The following is a 27,370-nucleotide window of genomic DNA, read 5'->3' as shown; positions in this document are numbered from 1 at the left end:
ACAGGAGATGTGGGTTCTATCCTTCAGTAGTGAAGATCCCCTGGAGGAGGAAATGGCAACCCATGCCAGTATTCTTGCTGGGATAATCCCATGGACAGAGGAGTCTTGTGGGCTACAGGAATCCATGGGGTCACAAAGAGTCGGACACAACTGAGTGACTAAACATGTGTGCACGCTATTTCTGGAATTTCTTCTCTGTGCCTTTGATTCATTTGGCAATGAATTCAGCACCACATTGCTTTAATTACTGAGTTTTATCATATAAAGTGTTAATATATAAATGTTAGTATCTGGTGGTGTTAGTTTCCACTCATTAGTTTCTTTTCATGGGTTTTTTTGTTCATTCTTTGAGATGGATTTTTATACTACCTTTTCAAGGAATTTTGGCATTTGGTTAAAAAGAACTGAAACCAATGGGTTATTTTTGGAGGAAATAATATGCTGAAAATACTATTTCAAAGAAAATATTTCTTTGTTTTCAGAAATACTATTTGTTCTTATTTATTCAAGACTCTTGTATGGCCCTCAGTAAAGTATAATAGTTTTCTTCATTAAATGCTACTTCCTGCATTTATTGCTAGATATTATATATATATATATTTTTTTTTTTGGTGAAAGCCACTGTGGGGTGTATGCATGCATGTGAGTGTGTGTGTTTTGTATCTGTTCATAAATATTTTGTTTGCTTCTCTTAAGCTTTCCTTTTGCCCTCTTTATTTAAATATAAGAATTCATCAGATTTTCTTGTTTTGTTGCATTGGCTACATCTTCCAAAGTATTATGCAAAAACAGTCATATCTGGTATCCTTTGTAAAATTGCTGCTTACTCTAATGTGGACTCCCCCTGTGTTTCATCATTTAACTGAATGTCCACTACTATTTTATGACAGAATTCATTTTTAAAGGAAAAAAGCTTTATTCTTAGTACCCTTATATATATAAGGAGTATTATTTTTTTCTTTAAAAATTGAAATATCAGCAGATTTAAAAAAACTCATAGCAATTCTTAAATTTCAGAAGTCACATTTACCTGACCATGTGTATTTTCAGTATACTTACATTTTTGATTTGTGTTGATATTCTATTTGATATTTTTGGATTAGTATTGTCAGTAAGTAGCATTTGTAGGTGTGTATATGGCGAATATGTGGGTATATAAGTGTGTTTTCTCTATCAAGTTTAGGCATCAAGGTTATGGAGAATAAACTAGAAATATTCCATTAAAAATAAACTCGAATAGTTTATATAGCATGGAAATTGTCTGTTCCTTGAGGACTATAAAGAACTCACATATTTTCCTGTGCCATTTGAGATATAATAAATATTACATTTTGAGATTGTTTTCTTATCATTTTTCATCAGTTCAGGTCTTCTTTCTCTTTGATTCACTTATATTTTCCTAGAAAATTGTCCCCATTTCATCATTGCTGTTTATATTTTTTAAAAAAACTTCTGGGTGTATTTACTTTCTCATTTCTAATTTTTTTTTTTTTGTGTGTGTGTCTTCTTTATTATTTACTTGAATGTACTTCCAAAATATTAGCTATCTGGGTTTTTTCTTTCAAAGCCTTATTTCTAGAATTTATCAGTTTTCTCATTTCTAATTCATCCTTTTTCATTAATTTTTAAATTTCTGCTTCCTCTGGGTTTATTTTATTTTTCACCTGATAACTAAATTGGATGTTTTGTTCATTTTCATATTTCATTTTAAATTTTACTTAATAAAATTAATTTTATAGTCCTCATAATTATCACTAAAATTTGTTGGTTGTGACACAAATGATTTTATTTATAATTTTCCGTTTGTTATGATCTTCTGAATAGTCATTTAAACATTTTAGATCTAGTGTAATTTAGGAATGGTTTCTCATTTTCCAAATAGTTGTATTTGTATGTTTCTGCTCTTTGTAATTCAATTACAAAATGTTACCTCTTAGCATCTGATTCAGATTTTATCATGGTTAATATAGCATGCATTTTCATAGTGCTTCATGAATATTTGAAAAGATACAGCATTCTCTGCTGACAGTGTATAGAGTTAGCTACATGTCTGTATAGGACTGGAGAAGGCAATGGCACCCCACTCCAGTACTCTTGCCTGGAAAATCCCATGGACGGGGGAGCCTGGTAGGTTGCAGTCCATGGGGTTGCTAAGAGTCGGACACGGCTGAAGGACTTCACTTTCACTTTTCACTTCCATGCATTGGAGAAGGAAATGGCAACCCACTCCAGTGTTCTTGTCTGGAGAATCCCAGGGATGGGGGAGCTTGGTGGGCTGCCGTCTATGGGGTCGCACAGAGTCAGACAGATACTTAGCAGCATCAGCAGCATAACTGAATCACTTTGCTGTCTACCTGAAACCAAGACATTATAAATCAACCATATTCACAATACATTTTTTTTTTTTTGTTTTTTAAAAGAAAGGTCTCCTATAGTCTTCTGTAGAGAAGGAAAGGGAAATGAGGCCTCTGCAAGGGGGATGGGCAGCGGAACTGACGCAGGTGCAACAAAGATGGCGGCCGGACAGCTGGAAGAGGCAGCCTGAGCAGACGGGCGTGAGGACTTGGTCTTCTATACTGATGCGACAGCCCTGGGGGTAAGGAGCCCTGAGGGACTGTGGGGAACAGCAGAGAGGCACGTCAAGGTGTTACTGGCTGTCTGGGCAGATGGGTGCCTACAATGATCCTAACTGGCGCCATCAATTGAATTTTCTTTTAAGCCCAGACTAGAGCAGTTCGGAGACATTTCAATTATAAATGTATTACATAAACGTTATTAATTATATTATTTGGAACCTTCCACTCTTTGCTGGCAACATGATCAGCCAAAACCTGGTAGAAATGCGTCCAACTTTTCTGTGATTACTGCGTGGCTCTCAAAGTTCTCATTTTCAGAGATTCTGCTTTACATTTTTAAAAATCTTAATATTTTGGTTCATTTTTGGCTAAGTCGGGTCTTGGTTGCATGCAGCATGTGGGATCTTTTCATGTGGCACACGGACTTCTCTCTAGTTGTGGGTACAAGGGCTCTTCGGTAGCTGCAACGTGCGGGCTCTGTACCTGGGGGCTCTCTGGTGGAGGCGGCTGGGATCGGTAGTTGCAGCCTGTGGGCTTAGTTACCCTGAGGCATGTGAGATCTTAGTTCCCGGCCAGGGATGGAATCTGCATCCCCTGCATTGGAAAGCAGATTGTTAATCACTGGACCACCGGGGAGGCCCTTGCTTTATGTTTTATGATATGCAATGAAGATACACATTTGTTGTATCCTAATCGTAAACACCTACAATCAATTTAAAATGCCCCTCTTGGCCTATTTAATGCTTTGTTTGCAATTTCTATCCCTGTTCCCTTTTTGTGTACATATATCTTGGCTAAGCATTTAACCTTTATTTCTGACCTTGTCTGAGTTGTATCTTGTGTACTGTGAGCAAACATAAAAAGCTTTTGTCTATTAATGAGGGAGTTAATTGGATTGATAGCTTTTTTCCAAACTGATACATGTAGTGGACATTGCTGTCCTCTGCTCGGTATCTCTTCTCTCTTGCTTTGTCCTAAAGGACACCAGATCTTTCCAGGAAATCACCCGCGGTTTGGGGAGAACCTGACTCCACCCTCAACGAGATGGGCTTGACTGGTGTAAATGTAACCCCATCCCGTGCCAGTGATTGGCTCAGGAATCGGTGGGTAACTCAATTCTGGCCAAGACTCGGAAAAGGAAATGAAATTGAGGGTTTTTCTGGAGAAAATGTCTTTGTCTCTAAGGGAGCCACAGCAAAGGGCAATCTCTTGTCTTCTGTGAGTCTTCATCACGTCTGGATGCTGCACGTGGAGCTGCCATAGGGCATGGGCTGTCGTCTTGCTGTCTGCTTGACAACGGAGCCCTCACAGGAATTGCAGAATAAAGAGATGAGAAGAACCTGGGTTCTTAAAGACAATCCCAAACTTCTGACTCAATGGCCCCGTGGCTGTCTTATGTCTTGCATTCCTGTCACATAAAATTAGGCAGATCTTTTTTGTTTTTGTGCTTCAAGCCAGTTTACATCAGAGTTTCAATATGTGTAGCTGAGAGCACTTTACTGACACATGTGTTCATTTTTCATCTTTTTACCTTTTATGTTTCTATTTCTTTCTTTCTTTTTTTTTTTTTTTTTTGGTTTTCTGTCATTGATCTTTATGCTGTATTTTCTTTGGTTTTGTTTTCTCTTGAGAATTGGTAAGTATGCATCTGGTTTTTAATTTTTCTGAAAATTGAGTAGCTGGACATATTCCTGTATTTTTACAAGTATCAAAGTCAACATAATAATGATCATTATGGTATTATGATTATAGCTAATGTCTGTTGATCTCTTAATAGATGCCATCCATTTTGCTAAACAATGTATGTGTATTTAGTCATTTAGTTTTCACCGTAAGAAGCACAGACACAGAAAGTTGAAGTAGCTTGCCCAAATGAAGCATAAACGGTAGATTGCCTACTCTGCAGATGAGGAAATTAGTGCCATTTACTGCATGCCATGCTTTTAGCTTTCTATTCACTTCCTGTTTTTTTGTGGTTACTGGGGAATTTCAGAACCAGAATATTAATAATTAATTCTTTTTATATTATATATTCTTTCAATTAAAAATGTTTTCATTTTGCTTGGCATCCACATTTCCTACAACCATTTAGACCTGATTCTACATGCAAATGATTCTGATACTCACTTCCATCCCTTTCAACTCCAATTTTTTTTATTCTGAATTATTTAACATGGTTTATTACTGGATTAACTGACATGCTTTTGAACCATTTCATTCAGAAGATATGTCATTTTCATATAGTTTGTACAGAGTGATTGCAGAATTTCCCCAGAAATTTTATGTATTTCTTTGATGTGTTCTCATACTTAGTGCTGAGTGGAAATTTGAACCTGTTTTTTTTCCTCCTTATAGTCTATTTGGTTCACTTCTTACCAGATGATAGAAGTGTGTGTATGTATAGTGCTGTGTGTGTGTTCTTTTTTATGCAGTTAATTTTCATTGCACAAGTAATTCTTGAAAACATTCTCCTTAGAAATATAAAGATCTTACATTTAGAAAGATCCTATTTGACCAACATTTCCTGAAGACCTTTCTGTTGAGGGAACATCTCTGTGTTGTTTGAATCCTTCCAGAAAGTTTTCTATGAATTTGCAGACATAGATCCATAACTACAGCCAGCACATGGCTTTACTTCAGGGAAATGCTACTCTGAGAATATATGTTGAAGGCATCAGTGAGGGGTTTGTGGTGGGATGAAGTGGGGTGCAGAGCACCCTCATTACCTAAGAAAGAAGACCCCTCTTTGCAACAGTGAGTGTGTGGTCCACTGTCTGGTGAAACTGAGCTTGGATTTCTGATTTAAGATTTATTCCACAAAAGCAAGACCGTCGCCTAAAGCCTGTGGCTTTGTTTTCCTTGTCAAACTCATCTGCCAATTAACCTGCACCTTAGCTCCAGACCTATGTAACCAGTGGAGATTCCCCCCAGATTCTGACCAAGGTGTATTTATTAGTTAGCACTGTTAAGTTTCTCATTTTCTCATATGATTTCAATAGAGTTTGACAAGAGCAAAGTCCCTGACTTGTCTAGCAAGAGGCCACCTTGGGAAGAGAGCAGGCCAAGTGGCTACAAATGGGCAGGTTGTCTGGAACTCTGGAGAAAATAATGTAGATATCAAGTCCTTTACCAACACCTGTAATCCTTTGATTAGAAAGAGCTAGGTCTCTTTCTATGAGAACTTTGTCCAGTGAGGGTGGTGCTCTGGACCCTGAACCAGGGGAGATCTGGGGAGTGAGTGGGGACCCTCCTTGATCTGAGCTCTAGAAAAACAAGTTCCAGATTCTGCCCACCAACTAAACCTACTGTACCCAGTTCCTTATGGATTGCATTAGATTTGTTTCTCAAGTGAATCAATTTAGTAAAAATTTCCTATTTTAATTACTCTCATAACTTCCAAAGAGAAAGTGATGCTCCAGATTACCACCCCAGTGTAAAGGAGACCTATGAGCCCACCACCTATGTGGCGGGTAGATAATCTGCTCAGGCTTTCAGAATTCTTGAAGATGGAGCAATTGAGTACCTTTATATGACATATAATTTGGTGTCTTTCATGTCTATAAAAAAGGAACAACCAAAGAGACTGAAAAGGAAGTGCTGACTCGTGCATCTGTTGGGTTGGCAGCTCTCAGCCTCACTTTAGTTAGTGAGTGCCTCCTGGAAACACTCAAACTAGTGGTCCTCTCCCCACCCACATCCCACTTCATCTTGCCATCTGCTTTATTTCCTTGTAACATTTCTGGTCTGAACTTATCTGGGGCACGTACTTCTTGCTTGTTTATTTTCCCCTCTGGAATGTATCCTTGATGGGAGTAGGAGTTGGAGTCTTGCCTGTCTCATCCACCACATAGCCCCAAGTTTTGGAGAAGTGTTTGCTGTAGAGAAGGCATTCAACAAGCATGCATTTAACTTATTGAACAAACCCATACATTAAATTCCTAATGGTGGAAATTTAGATGCTGGAGTCCCAAGTGGGGAAAGAAAACATGAGGGAGGAAGATCTCAACTATATGGGATCCTGCTTATCTTAGAAAAGCTCCTAGATTTGCTGTATGGTTGAGTCTTGAAGCTCATGGCCAAGGAAGGGTATTTTCTTTTACCACCATAAAACATGATGCTTATAGGTTGGACTAATGAGCCAGAAGATAAACACAAATACAGACAAATTCTGAATTTGGATTCAAATTATAAGTTGTACAAATAGAAGACAGGGGAGATGTTTGCTAGTTGACAACTGAAACAAAAATTTGCAATTTGGCTGACATCTTTTGTGAATCAACAGAATGATTAGCTGTTAAAAATTTTACAGTTAATGGGATATCATGTCTAATAATAATGCAAAAATACCAACATTCATTTCAGTTCAGTCACTCATTTGTGTCCAACTCTTTGCAACCCCATGGACTGCAGCAGGCCAGGCTTCCCTATCTGTCACCAACTCGTGGAGCTTACTTAAACTCATGTCCATTGAGTTGGTGATGCCATCCAACCATCCCATCCTCTGTGGTCACCTTCTCCTCCTGCCTTCAATCTTTCCCAGCATCAAGGTCTTTTCCAATGAGTCAGTTCTTCATATCAGGTGGCCAAAGTTTTGGAGTACATTCATTTCAGCCACTGTTTATTTTCTACCAACCATGTGTGCCAGGCATTGTGCTTAAAGCTTTTTATACATGACTGAACCTTCTGATAACATTATTATTATGCCCATTTTATGGATGAGCATAATCATAATTTAGGTTCTGAAAGTTTAACTTGTGCCAGGACACAGAGTTAGGACATAGTGGAACCAAGGGTATCTCATTGAAAAAGCCTCCTGTTCTTAACCACTGGTTACCTTGCTGTTCTACATTGTCTGAACATATCTGGGGCATTGGATTCAGCTCCAGGAGATGCATTTTAAGATACACAATAACCAAAGTGGCTTCACAGGGAGGTCACTGGCTTGGTAAAGGGTACAGAAACTATAGCATGTGGGAGAATGTTCAAAGGAAAGGAGGGTTTTCAGTGCAGAGGAGGGGCGATGGGAAGTGGGGGTCAGAAATGAAAGGGTATCTAATGGAAGTGAACACATCCGCTCTGCCCAGCTCTAAATGGCAGAACTGGAACAGCAGATGGAAGTTACAGTGAAGCAGATTTCAGCTCGACACGAGAACTAACTTTCTAAAGATTAAAGATGTGGGCTGCAGCTCTTGAACCCACCCTCCTCCGCCCTCCAAGCCTATATAGCCATCTGTCCATGGTTCTGAATTTCAGGAAGGCTTCCCTTCCACCTCTGAGAGTCTGGGATTTTCTAGATAGGTTTAAATTTTATTTAAAAGAGAAGTAAAGACCATCTGAGCTTATTTGAGGTGAATTTTGTCTAGGGGCAGGGGATTATATGACTCTCTGAGTTCCTTTCAGCCTATCGAGCATGTAACTCTTCCACTGAGTGGTGACTGGGCACAGCTGAAGTCAGAAAAGGAGACTTGTATTTGTTTTGAATCACAATCCACTTTTAAAATAATAATTCTTTTATTGCATACTTGTATTCAATTCATTTCAAAGGGTCTTCCTTATGTATCTGTATTCAGTCCTGGGTAGGTGCTAATTTTTAAACCACACCCCCTCCCTACCTCACTCCTTCCTAATCCCATCCAAGGTCAAGACTATGCCCCTTCCTGCCTCCTGTAGCCCTTTCAACTCTTCTCATCCCTAGATATGCACAGAAACTGCAGATAAAAAGTACCTGTGTTTATAATTCATGAAATCCAAAAAGCAGTGTGAAAAAAGGGAATGAATTCTACATGATTACAAGGCAGGAGAGGGACAAAGCCAGCTCCAGGTGCATTTCTACAAGTCACTGTGGGTTGAATTTCCTCCCAAGAAGGTATGCTTATTTGTGGTTCCCCACCAGCCCTTTGGTGCAGACAGCATCTACAAAGTACTAGATGAAACGGGATTGTGTGCAATCTCACAAGATGTTCAAAGGGGAGATAGAGTCTTGGGGTAAGATTGGAAAAGTCCCAGTCCCTGAAATTGTCCTTTTATGGGCCTGAACTCTTACAGTCTGAGTTTTGGTTTTCAGAGTTAGTATTTCCTGTGGCATGCTTCACCTGGAGATGAAAAGTCTTGGCTCTTGGTGTCATCACCAGGAATGGGGTCCCAGAGGTAGCAGTAGTTTATTGATTATTTGTTGAATACCAGGCACTGTCCTAAGCCCTTGGCATATTTATCTAATCTAGCCTTCATAGCAGCACTGTGATTATATAAAATGCACTATTACCATCTGCACTTTACATATGAAGAAACTGAGCCTTAGAAAGGTTAATATTTTGACAAACTCATACAATTAGTAAATGGTGGCTATAAATTGAATGTTGATGTCCTCTCAAAATTCACATGTTGAAACCAATGTGACAATATTTGGAAGTGGGGCCTTTGGAAGGTGATTAAGTCATGAGTCCTCATCTATCCACGGAGTCCTCATGAATGGGATTTCCCCTTATTTTTCCCACCATGTGGGGACACTGAGAAGACCGTCATCTATGAACCAGGAAGCAGCCCTCACCAGATGCTGAATTTGTCCAGTGCACTTGGACTTCTCAGCCTTCAGAACTGTAAGAAATCAATACCCATTGTTTATAAGCCACTTGTATAGGACTACTGTGCATGTTTAGTTGCTCAGCCATGTTTGACTCTTTGCAATCCCATGCACTGTAGTCCACTAGGCTCCTCTGTCCAGGGGATTTTGCAGAAAAGAATACTGCAGTGGGTTGCCATTTCCTTTTCTAGGGGATCTTCCCGACTCAGAGACCAAACCTGTGTCTCCTGTGTCTCTTGCATTGCAGGCAGATTCTTTACCTGCTGAACCATCAGGGAAGCCCTTTTAAGCCACTTGCATGTGTGCTGAATTGCTTCAGTTGTGTCCGACTCTTTGTGGTCCCATGGACTGTAGCCCACCAGGCTCCTCCGTCCATGGGAGTCTCCAGGCAAGAATACTGGAGTGGGTCGCCATGCCCTTCTCCATGGTTTAAGCCACTCAGTCTATCGTATTTTTGTTAGAGAAGGCTAGATTCAGACAATGGTGGAGGTTGGATTTGACTTCAAAGCCTATACTCTTAACCAGCATATGATACTGTTGCTAACACTGTAAATGTAGTAATTATCAGACTCTAAGAAATAGGAGACAGCCCATCATAAGGACATTATGCCTGCATGCATGTGTGTGGGAGGGTGGCAGGAGGTGTCTAGTGTGAATGAACTCTAATCCTAACCGAGTTAAATTACTAATCTGAAATTTATCTGAGATGGTTAATGTAATTTTGACTTCTGATTTGGTAAGGTCATTATTAGCATTTTATTATTTGCCTCAAAGTCAATTGAAGGTACATAGCAGGAAGTGATTACTTAGTAACCAGCTACATTCTCCCTCTCTTCTCTCTCCCTTTATCCCTCCATCTCCTCCTCCCTTCCTCTTATCCTCTTCTTTTCTTCCTTCTCAATTACTCAATTATTTCTGAGTGTTTTCTGTGTGCCTGGCACTGTGCTATACACTAGGGTTACAAAGATTAGTAAATCTCAGTCTATATCCTTTGGGACTTCACAGCCTGGAAAGAGAATTAAAAAAAATAATTACTATTCAACATGGCAATGTTTATAAAGGAGTAGACTTTCTAAACTAGTGTTTTAAAGAACACTCTTTGGCAGAATGTTAAGTAAGGGTATCACAGAAAGGAAGTATCTTGAGTTATAATAAGTTTAGGAAATGCTGGGTTAAAGAAAATCAAACAAGTTTTTTTCTTACTGGGGAATTTTCAGTAACTTTGATTTGCTAATGTGTGCTGTGAATCTCCAAGAAGGAAATAGAACTTATTTTCCAAACCCTCTGACCTCAGATAACTTTTTTCATTGTATACTTAATGAGTCCAATCGTTCTTAACCTCCCTCTCATCTTTCCCTCTCTCAGTTATCCATTCACCACCCATCCATCCATCATCTACCCATCTATTCATCTACCCATCCTTCACTCCTTCCATTCATCATTAATCCACACCTCCAACACCCATCCCTCCATTAGATATCCACCCATCCATCCATCCTTCCTTTCATCCATCACCCATCCATCCATCCATACATCCATTCATGTATCCTTCCTTCCATCCATCTTGAGTGCCCACTATGTGCCAGACACTGTGCTACATCCTGGGAATCCATCAGTAAACATATCTGTGGAGTTAGTATTTTAGTTGGAGAGATAAATATAAAACAAACAAACAAATTATAAGATTACAAGTGTGTGGTAAGATTCGTGCAAGAAATAACCAGGATTCTAAGGTGAAAAAAAAAAACCCAGTAATCTACTTACGTAGGCAGTAAAGAAAGCCCTCTGTGAGCAAGAGCCATTTAAAGCAAGTACCTGGAGAAAGAGAATGAGCCAGCTCTGCAAAGAGTGAGAGGAAGAGCCATCCAGGAAGAGGAAACAGCAAGTGCCAAGATCCTGGAATGCAGAAAGGCTTGGCAAGCTTCAAGAATTGAGCTTCCTCCAGGATTGTAGGTCTGCTTAAAGCAGAAGCTGAACCTGACACATTTTTAAGATTTAGAATCTCATCATCGTGATATCACAGAGTTGGAGGAGACCCTGACACCATCTCTTCCAAGTTTCTATTCCATCTTTTAAGATACAGGGCTGCCTTCTCTGCTTGGCTCTCTTTATAGGGTTTTCTCCTTAGAAGGGGGATTAACTTCAGCCCTAGAATGTAGCTGGGAACAGTGTTGCTCGTGATATTTCTCTTTCATATGAAATGAGGACCAGTGAAGATTCAACAAATTTCTGTGTTTTTAAGGAGAAAACCTCTTAGAGGTAAAAATCCTGACCAGTTCAGTTCAGTTCAGTCACTCAGTCATGTCTGACTCTTTGCAACCTCATGGACTGCAGCATGCCAGGCTTCCCTATCCATCATCAACTCCCAGAGCTTGCTCAAACTCATGTTCATTGAGTCAGTGATGCCATCCAACTATCTCATCCTTTGTCATCTCCTTCTCCTCCTGACCTCAATCTTTCCCAGCATTAGGGTCTTTTCCAATGAATCAGTTCTTCATATCAGGTGGCCAAAGTATTGGAGCTTCAGCTTCAGCATCAGTCCTTCCAATGAATATCCAGGACTGATCTCCTTTAGGATGGACTGGTTTGATCTCTTTGCAGTCCAAGAGACTCTCAAGTCTTTTCTTCCAACACCACAGTTCAAAAGCTTCGATTCTTTGGTGCTCAGCTTTCTTTATGGTCCAACTCTCCCATCCATACATGACCACTGGAAAAACCACGGCTTTGACTAGATGGACCTTTGTTGGCAAAGTAATGTCTGCTTTTTAATATGCTGTCTAGGTTGGTCATAGATTTTCTTCCAAGGAGCAAGTGTCTTTTAATTTTATGACTACAGTCAACATCTGTAGTGATTTTGGAGCCTCCCAAAATCCTGATACAAGTAATTATAGTCAGTAACCTTCATTCCATTCCAGAAATAATACAGCAAGACTGAAGGGGGAATATGACAAACTAGCTGTTTATTCTTGACTCAGTGGCAGAGTGTGGAACCAGGATAACTTTGATTCTTGAAGACGAGTGCTCTTCTCCCAAAGCTTTCATCATTCAATTCTCTCTTCAAGATTAAGCATTCCCAAACAGTGCTTTTATGGTCTCTGCCCTGGTTCAAGGAGTTACAGTGGATCTTCTTTACTGTCAAATGAACTGAACACCTCTCTGCTAGACATTCAGGACTATCTATTATTAGCATAATTTTCTTCGGAGCTTCTTCTTGTTCCCTTACCTCCACTTTCTAATAACACACACACACACACACATGCATAGGCATAGCATGCAACTAGGGACTCAAAGGAATAAAGAAGATAATTCAGGCTTGTTTCAGCATCATAGCCTTAGTTTGACCTTCTGCCATGTGCTGGCTGCCTGACTACGTTTCATCTTCCTCATCTGCATTAACAAATAGCAATGATATTAATAATAATGATATTTTCTAGGTAATAATAGTACTTGTCCTATTAGGTTGTTATTATCTGAACTCAACTGTCACCATATCTTCCCTACTATAGGCTAGAATGGAGAAGGCAATGGCACCCCACTCCAGTACTCTTGCCTGGAAAATCCCATGGACGGAGGAGCCTGGTAGGCTGCAGTCCATGGGGTCGCTAGGAGTCGGACATGACTGAGCGACTTCACTTTCACTTTTCACTTTCATGCATTGGCAAAGGAAATGGCAACCCACTCCAGTGTTCTTGCCTGGAGAATCCCAGGGACAGGGAAGCCTGGTGGGCTGCTGTCTATGGGGTCGCACAGAGTCGGACATGACTGAAGTGACTTAGCATAGCATAGCATAGGCTAGAAAGTGATCCCTCCTCTGCAAATAAATTCTTCCATCTTGCTTGCTCTCTGCCAGGGTTCCTGTCCTTTGATTCTTCCAACCTCATCTAGACTGTATGGCCTTTCCTTAACTACTCACAGTTGACCTTTAAAACACAGATTTTTGGTTCCCATTTGCTGTACCTCTCACAACCAGCTTTTTTCCATTCACAGTTCTTGTTTGCAAGTAACCAAGCATGGTCACAAGCCTTGTTTGTTTGGGAGGGAAAGTTGGAAGGTCATTCTTTGAGGTTCAACCTCAGAAAGCTGTGACAATTAAGGTCAGTTTCCATCCTCTTGGCTGGCTTTTGCTCAGCCAAAAACTCCCCTGGTTGGCTGCAGAAGGTACTCCCAGGGTTTCTAATCTCTTTCATGGTTTTGTGACTCTTATCAGTCACTGATGCATGCTCTGTGGCTTGAGATGCCTTCTAGTTCCCTGACTAATTGTGGCCTAAACAAATTCAAAGTGAAGATCGAAGAGTTTCTTCCAAACCTAGAACCCAGCATATCTTACTTTTCACCATAGCATTCATCATAGCTATTGCTATGCCTACAGAGACTCTTGAAGATCATCCGTGTGCCCTCCCTCCTCTCTACTGTAGATGTCACAAGTCCATAGGTGAGTGAAGATGGGGTGTGGACACCTCAGATCCCTTTCCTGGTGTTGCTAGTGGTTGGGGAAGCAGTGGAGTAAGAGTTGCTTCTTCTCCTGTTGCCCAGGCTTCCTGGATGCCCTGGCCAAATAGGTGGCAGTAAGCAATGAACTGGTCTAGCAAGGGATGGTCATAGCACCATCTCAGGCTCCAGCAGAGACATAGATCAGTGGCTCCAGCATTGAATAGGTCTCTTTTCTTGTCAGTAGCTGGAGAAGAACCACCAGGAAGAACTCATTCTATATTAAGACATGTTTGAGGACGGTTCTTTTCCATGAAATGGTGATTTCAGGCCTTTTGCCTTTACTGCAAAAAAAAAAAAAAAATTGTTTGGAACTTGGAAGTAATGAATAATGCAAGAAGATGTGTTTTATGTGTATCTCCAGAAGAATTTTACTAATATCACATTGTTTATAACTGTATCACATAGTCATTAATAGCAAGAGACCAGGGAATGATCTTTGAAACGGAGCACATCATGTCCACAAATTACATTCTGATTCTGTTTGTAGAAAGGAAAAGTGGTAACATTTGAGAGGCAACTACAGTGTCCATCACTCAACATCCCTGGTCAACCTATCCTACCTGTCATTTCTCTGGGCTCATCCTTCTGCAGCCTTTTATCCCATAACTGCCTCTTCTCTGTGCTCATTCATACCACTGGTGCCCAGATCAGGACAATGGATGGCAGGCCACTCCTAAGGAACTGTGGAACACTGTCTCCTCTCATGGTTACCGGTCTCATGTAAGAAGCATTCTGACCAGTTCTGGATACCAGAGACTATCAGATAGGGAAACAATGACTAGCTTTTCTTCAGGACAGATGACCATTTGGAGTCCTTTAAACTGATAGGAGACAACCCAGTGGTGTGACCTGCATCTTCTTGCTTGCTCACCAAGACATCTCCAGTGTCTTCTTTGTTCAATTGATCCTGACCCCCAGATCCTAGGTCATAAGCTGCTTCTGAACAGAGCCATGACTTAGACACCCTCATAGGTACAAAGAACATGTGTGCATTAACCATTCTGTGGATCAACTGATTGGAATCCAGGGGCTTTCCAGGTGGCCCAGTGGTAAAGAATCCGAGTGCCAAGGTGGAGACTTGGGGATTCGATCCCTGGGCCAGGAAGATCCCCTAGAGAAGGAAATGGCAACCCACTCCAATATTTTTGCCTGGGAAATCACATGGATGGAGGAGCCTGTAGGGCTACAGTCCTGGGGGTTGCAAAGAGTTGGACATGACTTTGTGACTAACAACAATAACAACAGAGTAGAGTAGAATTTTACCTCTTTATGGAAGCATTTACTGGTTAAGAAAAGCTAGGAGATGCATCCTCCTTCTCTGCCTTCTTCCACACTCACCTTTCTCTCCACTCAACCCCATGGCCATTATTCCTTTTACTATAGCACTCTGGGTAAGGTTCTGCTAGGTGGGTTAGTTAAGTGGACTGGCACATGGATCAACTGAGGCCAACATCAGGGCCTCAATTTTCTAATGGATCATTTTCTATAAAGTTTTTTTTTTAAATAATCTTAAATCATTTTAATAAGCCTATTGAATTTGTTACAATATTGCTTCTTTGTTTTATGTTTTGACCATGTGGGATATAATGGATCATTTTTTAAAAACTGAAGTGTAATATAGAGGATGAGATGGTTGGATGGCATCACTAACTCAATGGGCACAAGTTTGAGCAAACTCAGGAAGACAGTGAAGGACAGTGAAGCCAGGTGTGCTGCAGTTCATGGGGTCGCAAAGAGTTGGACACGACTGAGCAACTGAACAACAATAACAGTTGACTTACAGTGTGGTGTTAGTTTTTACTCGTGGGGTGTGTCCCTCAGTACAACCCCTGACTGCCCAGTAAAGCTTCTGCCCTCCAATGAGTGAAAAACGTGTCACTCTCTTGTCAAATGATGGACGTGTCTTGCCTGTGTTATGGTCAATGTATCTACTTACTGTTGTTTTCTGACGCAGGGTCATGGCAATGAAAGATGCAACGAAACAAACCATGTCTACATATTAAAAACCTAAAATTACACGCATAGAATAATCCAGCGCTGTCCTACTCGCTGTTTGTCTGGTTCTGACAATATGATTCACACAAGACAGGATTCACAATCCAGAGAGGTGACCACTAAGAGGGACTGTGAAGGGGGCCAGGGTCATCACTTGGAGAAGTTTTGAGAGGGAAAGGGGTTGGAAGTGAGGAATCATGGAGAAGCATCCAGACACTAACTCACTCTGGAAGAGAAGGGCTCTAATGTCACCCTTGCCAGGCTTTGGTGGTGAGGACTTGACTGTTTTTCAGAGCAGTGAGTTGTCCTCTGAGTTTTTGAAGCACTTGGTATGATCAGTGTTGAGCATAGCAGAAACAGCATCTTCTGCAGCTCTGTACTGCCTTCAGAGGAATGGTGTTCCAGCTTCTTGGCTGGTATTCAAGTCTCTGCCCATCATTTCCCAGCATATTTCCACAGCCACAGCTTCCTCTTTTCTCCTACTGGAATCTTCTCCAGTCAGACTGAGCTTGCTGCCTCCCAAACAGGCCACGTGCTTCCTCCTTCCTCGCATCTGTGTGTTGTTCCCACTCTTGGAATGTGCTTCCTTCAGCCTCCTTGAGCACACGTGGTCCCAAATTCAGGATGACACCTCTCAGGCCTAAAAGCAATGGTTAGGAAGCAGCAGAAGATGGAGTCAGCTTGAATATAAAGTAAAAGAAATACTAATTCGAATGACCCAGAGCTTGGTATCAAAAGGTTCCTGGATGCCTGAAGAACCAGTAGAAGAGCATGAGCCATGAGAGATGTCACTCCAACCTGGTACTCACACTAAGGCTCAACTCATCCAAAAGGAAAGCGTGATGAAAACATGTTCAGCAAAATTATACATGCTCATTTCTTAACATAGTTCTCAGATTTAATCGTAGGGAACGTTTGTTTTGGTTTGAATTTCTCTCATTTTTAGATACCATTTTCTCTCGCAAACTAGGTCATTTGAATTATCTGCTGATAGTTCAAATCTGTAGATAATTTGCTTTTACTCACATTCCTAAGAACTAATTACCTGTACATATAAAATGATGAAATCTCATTATATTTTCTTTTAAAACTCTGACATGCATTTAATTACATTAGTCAATTATTACTGTACATGCTGAGGATTTGCTATTGACCAGCTCGTGCTGGAATATTTACTGCACAGATGTGTTACTTTAATTAAACAAATGTGATTACACACATATCAATTTTTATTTGGTTTCAAAGCCCAGAATCTAAAAGTGATGCAGTTGGCAGAGCTGTAAGGTATGGTGCTGGTTCCCAGGACGCGGCGAGAGGCTCTTTACTGAGGGAACACCAAGTGCCTGCAACTCTGCATGGGAAACTCCAGCCACAAGTGGGTTTTTGTCAGTGTGTAAGTGCCACTGAGTGAACCCAATAAGGGAACAACAAACTAGCTCTGGATCTTCCTAGAACATCTTCAGCTTTGTTCCCTTATATCTAGAGCAGTGAGGGACTGTGCCTGGAGAACCACAGGAAAATGAATCTAAAGGTCAATCTACCTGGGAACGGGCATGGTTTGGGATTGGTGTTTTGTTAATAGGTGAGTTGGTATTTGTTTATAAAATCAGAGGAGACATGGAACAAACATTTGAACATTGTACCTGGTCTCTTGGGGTTCTTCCTGTCATAAACTACAGTATATCCCCCAACCATGTGGCTAGCATCAAGAAGGATGGCCATCTTCTAAGGCTTAATCCCAACCACACAGTTCTGAGTAACAACAGGAAGACTTAGAGAACCAGAATGTGCTTTATGAACTGGAGTGACGTAAAATTCTCTATCCCTCCTGGTACAGTGACTGCACATATCAGGTACTTAATTGTAAGTAGACTTGGAAGCTGTTAGTCAATTCAGCAATCAACAACCAGCAAGCACTGTATGAACTGGTTGCTGGTAGACACAAACAGAAGGGAGGGGCTCTGTCCACAGCAGTGCAGATTGCTTGTTTTCCTTCATCTCACACTGCGTTTTATTTTAACTGAAGCCTAGCTAATTTCCACTGTTGTGTTAGTTTCAGGTATACAGCAAAGTGATTCAGTTACATACACACACACACATTCTTTTTCAGATCCTTTTCCAGTATAGGTTTTTATTATTATACGATACTGAATATAGTTCCTAGTGCTATACAGTAGGTCCTTCTGCTGACCTATTTTATATGTAGTAGTGTGTATCTCCTAACCCCAAACTCCTCATTTATCTCTCCATCTCTCGCCCTCTGGTAACTATAGGTTTGTTTTCTACGTCTGTGAAGCTGTTTCTATTTTGGAAATAAATTCATTTGCATATTTTTTTAGATTCTACATGTAAGTGATATCATATGGTATTTATCTTTCTCTGTCTGACTTACTTCACTTAATATGATAATCTCTGGGCCCATCCGTGTTGCAGCAAATGGTATTATTTCATTCTTTTTTACAGCTGAGAAGGCAATGGCACCCCACTCCAGTACTCTTGCCTGGAAAATCCCATGGATGGAGGAGCCTGGTAGGCTGCAGTCCATGGGGTCTCGAAGAGTCAGACATGACTGAGCGACTTCACTTTCACTTTCATGCATTGGAAAAGGAAATGGCAACCCACTCCAGTGTTCTTGCCTGGAGAATCCTAGGGATGGGGGAGCGACGACTGAAGCGACTTAGCAGCAGCAGCAGCAGCATTCCATTACACACACACACACACACACATTTCCCACATCTTCTTTATCTATTCATCTGTTAATGGACACTTAATTTGCTTCCACTTATTGGCTATTGTAAATAGTGCTGCTGTGAATGTGGGAGTCCATGTATCTTTTCAAATTAGAATTTTTGTTTTTTTCTGTATATACGCTTAGGAGTGGGACTGTTGGATCATATGGTAACTCTATCTTAAGTTTTTTAAGGAACCTCTGTATTGTGTTGTTTTGCAGGGATGTCTCTGTCTGGGCCTCATAGATATGGCCCCTGAAGAACCAATCCAAGTAGTCAGGTCAAGCCAGAAGTTCCATCCAGGTGTTTTGGATGCGGACAGCATATCCAAGGATGAGGTTGGGGAACAGATGAAATTGGGATATGCTTGGGTTCCCCAACCTTCCTGAGCATGTAGAATGCACTGAAATGCCACTGAGTGTGCCATCAACTCTAGGTGTACAGAGTTTTGCTAAAGGAGAAGCAGCAAGTTGTTGCAAAAAATAGAGGGCCCAGGCTTCAGGGTGAGACAGAGCTGGGCACCCACATGAGACAGACCACTCGACTGTGTGGCTTTAACCCCTTGTGATGGTTTCCTCATCTGACATCCTATAGTGCTGTTAGATGGATCAGAAACCATGTGTAATGGCCAAGACTTAGGATGTTCCCAGGAAATTGTTGGAAATTTGGGGAGTGAAAGAAGCAGTCTGGACCAGCTGGGAGAAGATGGTTGTTGGAAAAACTTGTTTTTGGTCATTTTGCTTGTGTTGGTCTTCCTTTTAGCAGGTTACATCGTATCAGTGGTTCTCTCCCACCTCAAGAACAAAACCCACGATGCAAGCATTTGCAGAGTTTTAAGAGTATGACAGTTCTCTGGTCCAGTTCCCTGGAAGGGAACACATAAGCTCTTTCAGCTGTTAAGTGGCAGAGTTAGGAAACAAATGCAGATCAACTTAAAGATACATGCTCCTCGTGTTACATTTCTTCATGGGGTGAATGTTATACACCATCCATAGAAACATGCATCTATGAAGAGGGACTGGGGAGGACAACGATGAATCCAAACTAACAGAAGCATTTCAGGCACTTCTGTCTCACCCAGTGCGACGCTGTTGGGGTACACCCATCTTCCTGGTGGGTCTCAGATTATCTCTACAGGAGGCCACCGTTTTTTCCCTAGACTTTTTTGGACTAGACTTTCCGACCCGTCACGTGGCTTGGAATGTTAATCCTCTCACCCAGTTGGGGTGAGCTGAGGGTTATGCAGACTTCTCCAGGTTCCAAGCGCCTCTCCTTCACCTGGGGTTCCAGTTGACCCTTGAAGAACACAGACTGGAACTGTGCAGGTCCACTTACATATAATTTTTTTTAAGTGATGAACATGACAGTACTGCAGGATTCCCAGTTGGTTGAAGCTTCTGAAGTGAAACTGTATACGGAGGGCTGACTGTAAATTATATGTAGGTTTTTAGTTTGCAGAAGGTCAGTGCCTTTGACCACTGGGTTGTTCAAAGATCAGTTATATTATCATTTTCCATGTGTGCCATGGAATAAGGAAGTTTGGGAAATACTGGCCTAACTAGAATGCTTGGTCAGAAGACAGCTTGGTCTTGGCTTTGTCTCTGAATAGCTAAATAGCCTAGCACAGCAAATTACTTGAGCCTCAGTTTCCTCCTCAGCAAAATGGACACAATTTTATCTTGCAGTTTCGCTAGGGTTAGGATTCAGTGGGACTGTCTAATAGAGTCTCTGAAATATCATAAGTGGTCAATAACAGTGAATTGAATGTGCCACTTTTTTTTTTTCCAATTTATAATCTAGCTCGCTGAAGTAACTTATGACTTTCCACTACTCACAGCTTGGTAGTCAGAATCAGGAGATAACTTAGCTGTTGGAGCTTGGAGTTTTGGCTGTGAGCCACCCCTGCCTCATTCCTTTGCTTAGCCAAGGTTCTGGTCTGACATGGTCACCTTACAGCAGAGGCTGGGAGGAGGCTCTGCTGGCTTCATCTTCCGAAGGAACCCAGGGTAGACCCAGCCCTGCACCCCCAACCCATCCAGCTCCCTGGCTGCTGATCTCATCCTTTTGCCAGGGAGAATTACACTTAAAACCAGATTTGTAGGAAGCAACGTGCATGCACACACAGCCGAAGCCTGGAATTGCTTACCCCCAAACAAGTTCCCTCCTCCTTCTGCTCCAGTTCTTCCTCTTACCAGCAGCTCCTCGGGTGGGGGCGGGAGAAGAAACGGAGTTTGCACCGCCTGTGCAAGGCGGTTTTCGAAGTCCTCTTCCACCTGACCCCATCCTGGAGCAGCTCCGAATCAGAAACTCCAAGTTCACGGTGTGGTGCGCAGCCTTAACCTCACTCCTTCGCGGGGGTCAGGGTGGGTTGAATCCAGCTCTGCAGGGGTGAGGGCTGGGCTGCTCGCCCACTGTACCTCATTATGTATTCCTTCATTGTTTCCTATGCAAATTAAGTTAATGAGAATTAGGAACATAATGGAGCCCATTCACCGTTCTAGTCGCTAGAAAATGGGTTTGACTACCAATTTTCCATTACAGCTGTTTTGTAATTACCGTGGAATACTCTGAATTCTAATGGAGACGCGGAGCTGCCTGACAGCCTCTCAACTACTTTTTTTTAAAGGAAGTTTTTTTTTTTTAAAAAGGGAACCCAAGCTCTGTAACAGAAAAACCTTTCAATCAGAGTGGCCCAGTGTAAACCTCCTCTGCTATTGCAGGAAGGATCTGCTTCTACTGGTGGGGTTACCTGACCTTTCCTGGGGTTAGAATAATGACCTTGCAGTCCCCACATTAATCTGTTCCCTTGGAAGCAAGGAAAGCAGAGTTTGGGGTCACATTCAGCCAGGAGCTGCATTCTGAAGTGGTCAGAGCAGCCCAGGGCTAACTGCAGGCACTGCCCTGGGGCTTGATCTGACCTCCCCGCGACCCCTCCCCAGGCAAGCCCCAGGACCACAGACCTTAGTCACCTGTTGCTAAGTTCTAGACACTTATCAATGTATGGGTGAGTATAGGGGTATTCCTTGACACCAAACGTCCTTCTTTTTTGGGCACTGAAGACTCTAGGGAAAGAATATGTTAAAAGTTCAAACAGTTCAAAATTTGCCAGTAGTTCAAAATGACTGGAGCACAAGAGGCAAGGGGGTGAGGGTGGGGCAGAGGACTGTGAGCGCTGAGGGAAGAGAGCAGGGAGGCCGTGACCTCAAGACTTGTGCTTAAGGTCTCTTAAGCATGGGGGGACATGTTGAAAGCCTCAGTTTAGAAGAATATTCTGGTTACAGTATAGAGAAGGGATTTGAACATAGGCATCTTGGGGTGGGGTTGTCATGGTTACAGAACACGTGAAACCCAGGTAAGGGGTGATGGCAGACGTGTGCTGCTGATGATCACTGGGGGAATCGTGAAGGACTGAACTAAAGATGTGACAGTTGGGTTGGAGAGAAATGGATGGATTCTGAAGGCATTTAGGAGTTAGAATCAAGTGTGATGGTTAATTGAAGAGTTGGGTTTTGCAGGGCAATCTAGGGGTTCAAGGGCTCCTTGGCTTCTTGGGGGATACAATTCATGAAGACATAACAATATTGAGAGCTAAACTTCATGGAGAACATAATCTGTGTCAGCCACTCTTTTCTTTTACATGTGGAACTCACATTAGCTTCCCAAGAACCTAATGATGTAAGAACTATTATTAACCTAAGAGAAGCTGAGACAAGAGGAGGTAAAAAATAAAAAGTTCTCGTCCAAGCTATCACGGTCAGCTACAGTCAGGACTCAAATGAGGTGAACTAGTTCCAGTCTGATGATCCAGTTTCACAGACTAGGCGGTAACTCTTAGAAAAGGAGATCTGCTCTGGTGTGTGTGTGTGTGTGTGTGCAAGAGAGAGAGAGGGAGGGAGAAATCCGTGCTGGATGTGTGAGGTGTGGGTGCCATTAGAACATTATCGCATAGATTTCCAGTAGGGAGGTTGGGTAGGTAGACTATATTTTAGGAGGGAGGACGGGGCTGAATACACATTTCAGGTGCGATGTCAATGTGCAAACTGACATCTGAAGCATGGGATGATACAAAATCTCTCAGGAGAGGAGAGTGAGGACCTCTGGTAAATACCAGTTTATGTGCTGGACTTGAGAAACGGACCCCACAGAAGGCACTGGTAGACAGAAGGGTGATAGCTGGGAGAAAGTGATGGCCCAGGATCTGAGGGAGAGTGTGGCTAAGCTTCAAATCCTTGGAATTTAGAAAAAAAAGATGCATATAGATTGGTTCTTGAAAAATTCTTGAGCATGAAAAAAGCTTATCAGGGATGATTCAGGAAGCTCTAGGAAGGGAGTGGCTTCATCGTTAGATAGGACTTCTACTCTATGCCCTGTTTTCCTGACGTGCTCGGAAGCCGTTTCTTAGTTTCAGCATCTTTTGCCACCTGGAGAGGCTGAGAATTTTCAAAACCATCAAGTCCTGATTCCTTTTTATTTAACAGTATTTCCCTCAAGCTCTGTCTCCTCTCACATGTTACTGTAAGCAGCAGGAAGAAACCTGGCAGTGCCTTTGCTTGGAACTCAGCTAGATAACTATATTTGTCCTTTGTAAGTCCTACTTTCCCCTTACACAGATGACAGTTTTGCTAAGCTTTCTGTCCACCACATACCAGGGATCCCCTTTCTTCCAGTTTCTATTAACAAGTTCTTCACTTCCTTCTGAGCTCTCACTAGCACCCTCCTTTTGAGTGTGTCTACTAACAGTCTGGACTTCCTTGGTGGCTCAGATGGTAAAGGATCTGTCTGCAACATGGGAGACCTGGGTTCAGTCCCTGGGTTGGGAAGATCCCCTGGAGAAGGGAATGGCTACCCACTCCTGTATTCTTGTCTGGAGAATTCCATGGACAGAGGAGCCTGGTGGGCTACAGTCCATGGGGTGGGCACCACCAAGCAACTAACACTTTGGGGGCTTCCCAGGTGATGCTAGTGGTAAAGAACCAGCCTGCCAATGCAGGAGGCATAAAAGGAATGAGTTTGATCCCTGGGTTGGGAATATCCCCTGGAGGAGGGCATGGCAACCCACTCCAGTATTTTTGCCTGGAGAATCCTATGGACAGAGGAGCCTGGTGGGCTACAGTCCATAGGGTCACAAAGAGTCGGACATGACTGAAGCAACTTTGCACACATGCATTCACTAACACTCTCCTCAAGGTAATTTTCAGGCTTTCTCCATCATGCTCCTCAAAATTCTTCCAGTCTCTACTCTGGTCCTAAAGCCATGCTCACATTTTAGGTGTTTGTTGCAGTAGTACATGAGGATTCTGTATATGTTCAGGATTCAAGCAGAGGAGCAAAACCAATGAGAGAGATATATATGTATATATATTAAAGGTTTTGTTGCAGGCTTACACAATTGGAGCTGGTTAAGCAGTTCTATGAGGCTACTGTATCCTCATCTGATACTGGAGATTGAGTCTGAAGGCAAGTGGTCAGGACAAGAAGATCCTGAAAAGGCTGCAACCCATAAGCACAAGCCCCATGATCACAGGCTGAGACCTGTGCTTCAGAGGCTGGTTGCCTCTGATTTTGATGATGACACTATCATGCAGGAGCAGGATGGGGGAGGGGTGGTGGGTGTATCACAAAGCTGGGCAGGAGCCAGAGGTGTTGAAGGAAGATCCGAGGGAAGGTGATGAAATTGCCCTCCTGGCTGTTGCTTCACTTCTGCCTTTCTACCTGCTAAATCTCCCAGGAATGTCCCCAGTGGTCCCTCTTGACCATAAATATACAAGAAAGGGAATTATGGGAAATGTAGTTCAGCCTGTCAGTGGTGCACGCATTACAAAGCTATCATGTCTATGTTCCAGTTATCCAAACATCTCTGTGTAACTGAACTCTTTTCCTGAAATACTTTTTTGTTCCTCCTATCTCTACCCTCACCTATGCTTGGCCCCAACAGGACCTCCACTCTTATTATCCCCATATATCCCCATGCTATTTAATACTTTCATTATAGCACCAGCCAAATGCATGAGTTTTATTTATTTGTCTGTCTCTCCTAGTGGACTCTGAACTCCTTAAAGTAATATGCCAAATTTTCTCTTATATTCTCAAAAGTTATTGCCTAGCACATAGTAGGTGCTTTGTAAATGTGAAATAATGAAAGAAATCACAATGTCTCTGGTCTTCAGTGTGTTTTGGATAAAACAGTATTCCAAGTCAGAAGGCCATTGTGAACATGAGCACTGCTAGTGCCCAGTTCCTGGTAGGTTATTATGGAATTTCCAGAATTCTCTACTGGTTTAGCCCTAGGGTGAAGCAGATGGCTGGGACACCCCTGCCCCTCACACACATACACCTTCACATGGGACTCTGTCAAACTTGTCATCCTGGAACCACCCAGGTAAGGGAGATGGTAAGATCTTGAAGAATGCTATATGTTTGCAAAGCTCAGGGAGGAGATGAACTGATAATTCCCCTTTTTGAGGAAAGACACATATGATACTTACATATGAGGATTCTCCAGTTAGCTAGAGAGGAAAGGATCCCAATCCTGGGGAACCATGGTCAAGGGGACATGTTGTCTACGGAAGTGAAGAGACACCACGGTCAAGGGGACATGCTGTCTACGGAAGTGAAGAGACAGTGCAATGTTTGACCTAGCTTGCCCAGTCAAGGGGATTTGCTGTCTACGGAGAAGAGATACCATGGCTAAGGGGACATGCTATCTATGGAAGTGAAGAGACAGTGTGATGTTTGATGCAGAGCTTGCCCAGGTAGTGAGCACATCAGTTTCAGATCCAGGTAAGCAGGGTGTCAGCTATTCTGTCAGCATATTTGTTTATTGAACACCCACTTATTGAAGACCTACAATTTATTAGTGCTGCATGAATGCTAGGGATAAAGAAGAGTTAATACATGTAATATGCTTAGCATAATACTCAGTGTCTATAAACTCAAATATGCTGATATTATTATTAAGTGATATATATATAGGTCTCAATGTATGCTCTATCTTTGTAAACATGGAGTTGTCTATTTTCTATCTTCCTCTGTACTTGGTTGGTTCCCATGATGTGTCATCTTGACTAATTATCCAATTCTTGACTAATTGCTATAATTTATTGAGTACATATGTGCCAGGAACTGTGCTAACTACTTTAATTTTACAAGAATTATGATTAGATTCAGCTGCATAAAATGTAAAAAACTCATCTGATTTCTTTCTCTCATCTAAAAGGTACCTGGAGGTAACAGCCAGGGCTAGTAAGGTGGTTCTACCATGTCGTTAGGAAACCAGGACTTTTTCTATCTTTCTGTTTCATTAGTTACAAGAGAAGCTGGGAAAGGTAGGCTTTTAACTGGAGGGCATGATTGCCATGAATAAAAATTGAACTCTGTTACCAAGAAGGAAAGGGAGGATGGCTATTGAATGAAGTCATAGTGTTGCAGACCCAAGCATCTGAATCTATCAGAAGTCAAAGAATGATCTCTCCTCTGCATCAGAGGTTCTTAGGAAGCCTGAGAAAAAGATGTCCACAAGTACCGCAAAGGTAAAATTCTTGCTCAAACCTGACTTAGAGGGGAGGTTGGGCCACTCTCAGACCCGTGATAGGGAGTTTAGCAAGATGGTGCATTGATCCAGGAATGAATTTTCGGAGACTGACTTGTAGAAATATCAAGGGTCTAAAGATGAGGCATTTTTCATACCTGGTATTTCTGTTTACTTCTGCTTCAGCCACTGAGGGAGTACATTTCTGCTCTGTGTCTAAAGGGAGACAGATGTCAGTTTGAATAGAAAAGAAGCAGAGGGCCAGTCCCCACATCTCGTGGGGACCTAATTCACACTCAAGGAACATTTGATCCTCTGGGCTCTGAGGGAAGTTTAATTGAAATGCAAAAACCAAAGGTCAAAACCATGTAAAATTTAAAGGCCATTTTTACTATTTGACAAGGAACAAATTGTAACTTTATATTGCTTTTAGATGCAATTTTGCTCAGTGAAATTAGATTATGCTCAACGAAAGCACCTTCTTTAGAGCTTTTAGATTAAATATTAGAACTTATTAGAAGGACCTTGATTTCGTCAGTAAATACCAAGGAAAATATTTGGTGGGAAATGCAGCTGCCTAATTTGCATTAATACAAACGAGAGAACTATTAAGCTTAGTTGATTAGCATATTCATATGTACTGTAGTCCCCGTGTATTTAAAATAGATTCTGCTAGATTCTGATTACAAAATCGGTGTATGTATAACGCTGTGAACCAGCAGTACATTGCACACGGACTGAGGGCGAGGGCGCCGGCGGGAGGTAATTTTTGGATAGAATACTGGTCTCAAGATTGTTTCCATAACCTGGTACCACGCAGAGCCAGCCGCATCCTGAAGGCTCTGAGAAACAAATGAACTTAGGGATAGTAACCCAGGATAGAGCCTCAGGGAGCACAGTTATGTCCGAATAGATACTCCTGAGTACATGTGTGTTTCATTTATTTCCTTGTTTCTTCCTTCGTTAGTTCAACACCCATTTATGATGCACCCATCCCATTCCGGGCCCTGGTGCTGGTGCTGGGATGACTGCTGAGAACAAGGCTCACCTTAAGAATAGGGTTCATTTCTTCAAGGAGCTCCAGGAAATGAGCAGATCTACAGTCTTCCCACAGGATTCTGGGACCGGAATCTTTCAAGGCAGAAGTGGGAGGAGCCAGGGGACGCAGGGGAGGGGCAGCCTGGAGCAGTGGCTGCTCTGGCCCTGGCGGCCTGCAGATGACTCCCAATCTACCAAATGCACTGAGGAAAAGGCCCAGCGCAGGAAGCTGGGAGGGGACCATTCGAACCTGGCCTTGATGATGAACGGGATTCCAGAAGCCTCTCAGTGGGCATGAGGGCAGAATGTGAATGAGCACAGGTGTGGAGAGAGAGCTTAGGGTCCGGGGGTCTGGGGACTGCAGAGAAGGAGAGACCAGAACAGACGAAAATGACTGCTGGTACCAGAGATTGACCTGCTTCCCTTCCTGCCA

The 27,370-nt window shown here is 42.2% G+C and overlaps 1 long non-coding RNA gene across 1 annotated transcript in view; it reads left to right on the top strand.

Annotated features, from left to right (window-relative positions):
• Window positions 1-2,470: 2,470 nt before the first annotated feature.
• LOC133237377 (uncharacterized) overlaps window positions 2,471-27,370 on the top strand; it is a 111,288-nt gene continuing 86,388 nt past the window's right edge. The window contains exon 1 of the long non-coding RNA XR_009733165.1: window positions 2,471-2,596. This is a non-coding gene — a long non-coding RNA (uncharacterized LOC133237377). The remainder of the gene's footprint in view (window positions 2,597-27,370) is intronic.

Source organism: Bos javanicus, chromosome 24 (assembly GCF_032452875.1).
Source record: "Bos javanicus breed banteng chromosome 24, ARS-OSU_banteng_1.0, whole genome shotgun sequence".
Lineage (NCBI taxonomy): Eukaryota > Metazoa > Chordata > Mammalia > Artiodactyla > Bovidae > Bos > Bos javanicus.
This window is presented reverse-complemented; position numbering and strand designations above follow the sequence as displayed.